Raw genomic sequence first — 5918 nt, 5'->3', positions numbered from 1 at the left:
TATATTAAATATACCATTGTTTTTCTTGCTCCTCTTTGAGAAAAGAAAGTCACAGTGATCAATGAGTAAGGCTTATCATGACTATACATAGACTCAGGTCACTTTGCTTTAGTGTTTTGCTTCAACGTTAACACCTACAAGTCAAGTGAACATGAAGAAATACACATTCTATTACCAAATTTCAAGTTATTTTTGTACCTCTTATTTACTTTGCCAGGACACAACACAGAGATAGAAGTAGGTAGTAACTTTTAGAGACAGCTCCCCAAGGTACACTGAAAAGTAAAAAATACAGTTATAAATGCAGATGTGGATAAGGTTTACTGTAGGAATTATATTTTCAGTGTTGTAGCACATAAATCAAAGAACCACGAGGTGATAGCTGGCCTAATAAAACATCACAAAGGGTCCATATGGAAAATACCCAGTGACTAAATGGTGGCGATTTTGACCAAGACCATAACATACACTGCTTATGCTTAAAAAACAAAAAACAAAACATAAGTAACTACATGAATTCCTATTTATTTATTTATATTTTATTTGGTACTGGGGATCGAACTCCGACCCTTTTGCTTGCTAGGCAGGCAGCGGAACCATTGAGCCAAATCCCCAGCCCAAGTTTATCTTCTTTGATACTCTACTTTCAATTTCAAGGAGAGACAATGTAGTCAAGACTTCTTACTTTTTCCTGAGCTCTTTAGCTTTCTTTTGGACTAATATAGACTAACCTTACACTTTCAGGCAAACATTAATTCAAGTGGGTCCTTCAAGAACCAATTACTTTTCATAAGATATACTAATAAATAATAACTCAAAGTAATTTTTTTCTTCAAGACCCTTTAGTAGTTCCATAGAGGGAACAATTTTTATTTCTTAGTTTCTGTTTGTTTGTTTGTTTGTTGAGACAGGGTCTCACTATATAGTTGAGACTGACCTGGAACTCACTGTGTAGCACAGGCTGATCTTGAACTCACAGTGATCCTCCTGCCTCAGCCTCCCGAGTGCTGGGATTACAGGTGTGGGCCACGACGCCTGGCCTGTTTTTGCTTTTTTGACAGTGTCTCACCATGTAGTTGAGACTGAACTGGAACTCGCTATGTAGTCCAGGTTGACCTCGAACTCACAGCAATCCTTGATCCTTCTGCCTCAGCCTCCCGAGAGCTGGGATTACAGGTGTGCACCACCATGGCCGTCTTATTTCTTAGTTTCTTTAGACCACCATTCCCATGACTAGTCCAATAAATACTGGAGAGAAGGCTGAGCAACAGTAACAGTAATGTAATTTCATGTGGTTACACAGCATAACATGAGAACTTTGTTTTTCTAAGATAATTAATAAATTTGGGCCAGAGACATCTAAAAACAGGGACAGCAGCTTAGTGGTGGAGTGCTTGTCTACTATGCCGGGGTTGTATTCCTAACACACACACACACACACACACACACACAAATTCACACACTGATTGCAAAATAAATCTGGTAATGATCAATAAAGCAATTCCACAGTCATAAAATGAGTTTTTAAAATCTGCTTTTCCCCCTAAGACATCTTCCACACTTACTCATTCAAGAGCTGATTATCTAGAAAGTGTAATATACAAACCTGTTACTTTTATTCCCCTTCTGCTGCCAGATTCTTGGTCATTTCACAGCTCATTAGTGTTCTCTCTTTGGGAAAATAAAAGCAAATGTAGCTCAATCCAGTATTTCTCAACTTTCTACATGAAGATTTTGTAGGAAAGATTATAATTGTTGGCTAATATATCATTTTTCCTAGTATTTCAATAGATTCTTCTGAGCAGTGAGAAAGAATTAAAGAAGCTTAAGGCATTGCCTCTCCTCTTCAGAGGGGGATAAACAAGGTTTGTGTACATTAAAGCCAAATGCCAACACAAAGCAATATACATTTTACTTTATTTTATCAATGTATTTTTATTAGTACGTTTATAGTACAAAATCAGTATATAATGATTACACCTAGTGTGGGGAGTTTGTACATGTACATATTTTAATTTTGGGGGGGTATCTCCCATCCTATCCCTCTTTGTTTCCTCCAACTCTTTGTGTTTTTTTGTTTTGCTTTGTTTGGTACCAGGGATTGAATGCCGGCCCTTGTGCTTGCAAGGCAGACCTCAGAACCACTGAGCCAAACCCCCAGCCCCACTTCCTCCAACTCTTAATCCTCTCCCCATTTGAAAAAGAAAATCCATTTTTATTTCTTTTTTAAATCCTTTTTCCCTTCCTCCCCTCCCTTCTTCGTCTCCAGTTCCCATTTGAAAAAGATCTCCCTCCTTCCTATTGTCTAGCCTTTATTTTCTTTTCATTAATATTTTGGCTTTCTCACGTAAGGGAAATCATGTGAATACTGAAACTTGTGTGCCTGATTTGTTTCACTTAACATTATGGTCTCAAGGTGCATCCATTTGCCTACTGATGCCTCAAGTTTATCCTTCTTCACAGCACAGTAGTCCTCCCTTGTATATAAATAGCACATTTTCTTTATCCATTCACCTAATGATGACCATATAGGCTGTTTCCGATATTTAGCTATTATAAACCGTGCTTCTATAAATATGGATAAGCATGTATCACTAATATGATGACTTTTACTCTATTGAGAAGGTTTTTAGAAGGGGAATAGCTAGGTTTAATGGAATTTATGTTTTTTGGGTTTTTTTTAAATAAACTTTGTTTCAATGTAATAAAACATATTAATAAATAAAATATTCTTTAAAACAGTCTTACTTCTATGAGAAAGTAAAGCAAAATTTCATAACAAGTTAATTAAAGAATAACATTAATTAATACACTGTGTACCTTAATCTTAAAAGAATAGCCAAAATGTTAGAGTACGTTATAGACAAAAAACACTTTAAAAAAATAGATAATAGCACAAAACTCTCTTTTCAATAAACTAAGAGGACCTAGCAGTATAAATGAAACACATTAGCACATATATTGAAATATTTTTGGAACCATGGAATATATCATTTGAGGAATTATTAGAACTCCCTACTTCCAATTGTTTTTAGGCTTTTGAGGCATTTCCATAGTGGCTGTACTAGTTTATATTCCAACCAACGATGTAGAAAGTGGGTAGGGAATTAGCTCAGTGGCACTGTGCCTGCCTCACAAGCATACGGTCCAGAGTTGGATCCTCAGTACCAAAACCAAAACCAAAACACAATGTAAAAGAATGCTTTTCCCCCTGCAGTCTCACCAGCACTTGTTATTATGTGATTTCTTTAGGATAGCCATCCTTTCTGGAGAAAGATAGCATCTCGATGTTGTTTTGATTTGCATTTTTCTAATGGCTAGCAATGTTGAACATTTTTTCAGGTATTTTATTTGTACTTCTTCTGAGAAGTTTTTATTCATTGCAGTTGCTCATTTTTTATTGGATTTTTTTTTTTTTTTTTTTTTTTTTTTGGAGACAGGCTCTATGTGTCCAGGCTGACCTTGAACTATGTAGTCTAGGCTGGCCTAGAATTTGTGATCCTCCTGCCTCAGCCTCCCAAGTGCTGGGATTATAGGCGTGGCTTCATGTGTTTTTTGTTTTATTTTGGTTTTGGTTTTGGTACTGGAGATCAAATTTGGGACATTGAGCTTGTGAGGCAGGGGCAGAACCACTGGGCTAAATCCCCAGCCCTCATGTGTTTAAACTTACTGTAAATGATAACATACTTCATGTATCTTCATTTTTTCATTCAATATTATATTTTTTAAAGACTTATATATATTGTAGTTTCAGTTCTAGTTCACTTATTTACTTATTTGTTTTGGGTTTTTTTGGTACCGGGGATGAACTTGGGTCCTTGCACTTAGGAGGCAGGCAGCAGAACCACTGAGCTAAATCCCCAGCCCTTACTTACTTATTTGTAGTACTGGGGGTCAAACTCAGGGCCTCATGCATGCTATCTTGCTCATTTATTTTAGCCAATACATAACATTCCACTTTGTGATTACACAATTTACTTACCAATTTTCAGGTTAATGGACATTTCGGTTACTTTGGATTTTTTTCTGTTGAAGATAGTGTTTCAGTGAACATGCATTTACATGTCTCCTACATTTGAGGGACAGTTTTGGGAGGGAATACGTGAAGAGGTCGAATTATTAGACTGTGAAATAAGGGCATCTTTAACTTTTAATAGAACTCATTAGATTGGCTTACACTGTTGTTGTGCCAATTTGCAGGCCTCCCAGGAGTGTATGTGAATTCTCCTATCTACCTTACCTTTGCAATTCTGATTGGAAGTTTGCATCAGTTTAGAACTGCCAACCTGGAGTCAATATTTACTGTGAACTGGCTGTATGTGTAGGTGACCTTCAGTTTGGGGCTTACCGTGAACCAGCCTCACCCAAGCTCAAAGGGTGTATCAAACCTCCAGGAAGGACTGGGAAACAAAAAAGAAGGAGTGGCTTAGTGGTTGAGAACTAGGAACAGACTTTATTTATTTCTGCTTCTCCAATACGTAGTACACACTGAAACTCAATAATCAAGGTTCAGTAGACGTTCAGTTAATCTGCCTTTGGCTTTCAGTTCTCTAAGATTTGGTTTCCCTGGCTGTAAATTATGGGAGAAAATAATTCAAAGAGTCATTCTAAAGAAAGCTTCTGCCAGGCGTGGTGGCGCACACCTGTAATCCCAGCACTCAGGAGGCTGAGGCAGGAGGACAGCTGTGAGTTCAAGACCAGCCTGGGCTCTATAGTGAGTTCCAGGTCAGACTCAACTACATAGTGAGACCCTGTATCCAAAAGAAATAAAAGAAAAGAAATAAAAAAAATAAAGAAAGAAAGCTTCTGTGTTGTGATTTCTCTTAGTTTTTGATATTTTTATTTTTAAAAAATTTTTGTACCTGGGATCGAATTTAGGACTTTGTGCTTGCAAGGCAGGCACAGCACCAGTGAGCTAAATCCTTGGCCCAATTTTTTATTTTTTAATACTAAGGTTTGAAGCTGGGGCTTTCCCACTGAGCTATATCCTCAGCTCCGCCCCGCCCTTTTTTTTTTTTTTTTTTTTTTTTTTTTTTTTTTTTTTGATTTTAAGACAGAGTCTTGCTAAGTCACAACATTTCCCAGGCTGGGTTAATCTTTCAACTCTCCTGCCTCAGCCTCCCAGAGTTCTGGGATTACAGGCATGCACCACCACAGTGGGGTGTGACTTCTTAGATATTACCAGATACATTTTAGTGGGTTAAAAGCATTGCCAGGTTTCTCATTGGCATTCTTCTTGTAACCCTAATACATTCTGGAGTCCCACATACCTCAACCTCTGTTCAGGGTCTCCTACAAAAAAAAGCAAACACAGTGATTCAAAAAAGATATTCTAATCTTTATTTGCAGTTCTCAAAGGACATCAAAGAGGATATCATGGTATAGGGTCACACTTGAGTTTCATCTAATCCTTTCTATTCCTTAGGCATAAACTCACAATTTCTTTCTCTAGTACCCCGCTTATCGTTTCTGTTTAGCCCCCCCCACACACACCTTTTTTCCAACATTTTAAAGGCTGACCTATTCCCTCTGTGGCTCATTTATTTTCTCAGATGTCCACCATCATTCCCTAAATTCCATGTCACACATATAGCCAAGAAATCTGGAAAATACTCACAGGGATTGAGGGAAGCATAAATATCCATAGCTCAATGAATCATTCTATAGCATATGTTTCTGTCACAGAATGCAATGACATTATTTTCATTTTGTACAATTTTTTTTTCTTTTTCGCAGTGTGGGGGGACTGAACCCAAGACTTCACTATTTTCACTTTGAATATTTAAGAAATGAGAACTTTCTGTATTCCTTTAGGCTTGTTTTTGTTTAAAGAATAAAAGTTTAGGGTTGGGGATTTAGCTCAGCGGTTCTGCCGCCTGCCTCACAAGCACAAGTTCCCGAGTCCGATCCCCAGTACC

The 5918-nt window shown here is 37.5% G+C and overlaps 1 long non-coding RNA gene across 2 annotated transcripts in view; it reads right to left on the bottom strand.

Moving 5' to 3' along the window:
• Positions 1-1156: 1156 nt before the first annotated feature.
• The window catches only part of LOC104848787, a 15371-nt gene continuing 10609 nt past the window's right edge, over positions 1157-5918 (bottom strand). Inside the window, exons 2-4 of one of the 2 annotated variants that reach the window (XR_776528.3) lie at positions 4349-4400; positions 1607-1671; positions 1157-1260 (exon numbers count right to left, since the gene is read on the bottom strand). This is a non-coding gene — a long non-coding RNA (uncharacterized LOC104848787). Of the gene's footprint in view, positions 1672-4348; positions 4401-5918 lie in introns of both variants that reach the window. The other variant, XR_002024744.2, reaches the window with a different exon arrangement.

Source organism: Fukomys damarensis, unplaced genomic scaffold (assembly GCF_012274545.1).
Source record: "Fukomys damarensis isolate Sample0158 unplaced genomic scaffold, DMR_v1.0_HiC HiC_scaffold_2, whole genome shotgun sequence".
Classification (NCBI taxonomy): Eukaryota; Metazoa; Chordata; class Mammalia; order Rodentia; family Bathyergidae; genus Fukomys; species Fukomys damarensis.
This window is presented reverse-complemented; position numbering and strand designations above follow the sequence as displayed.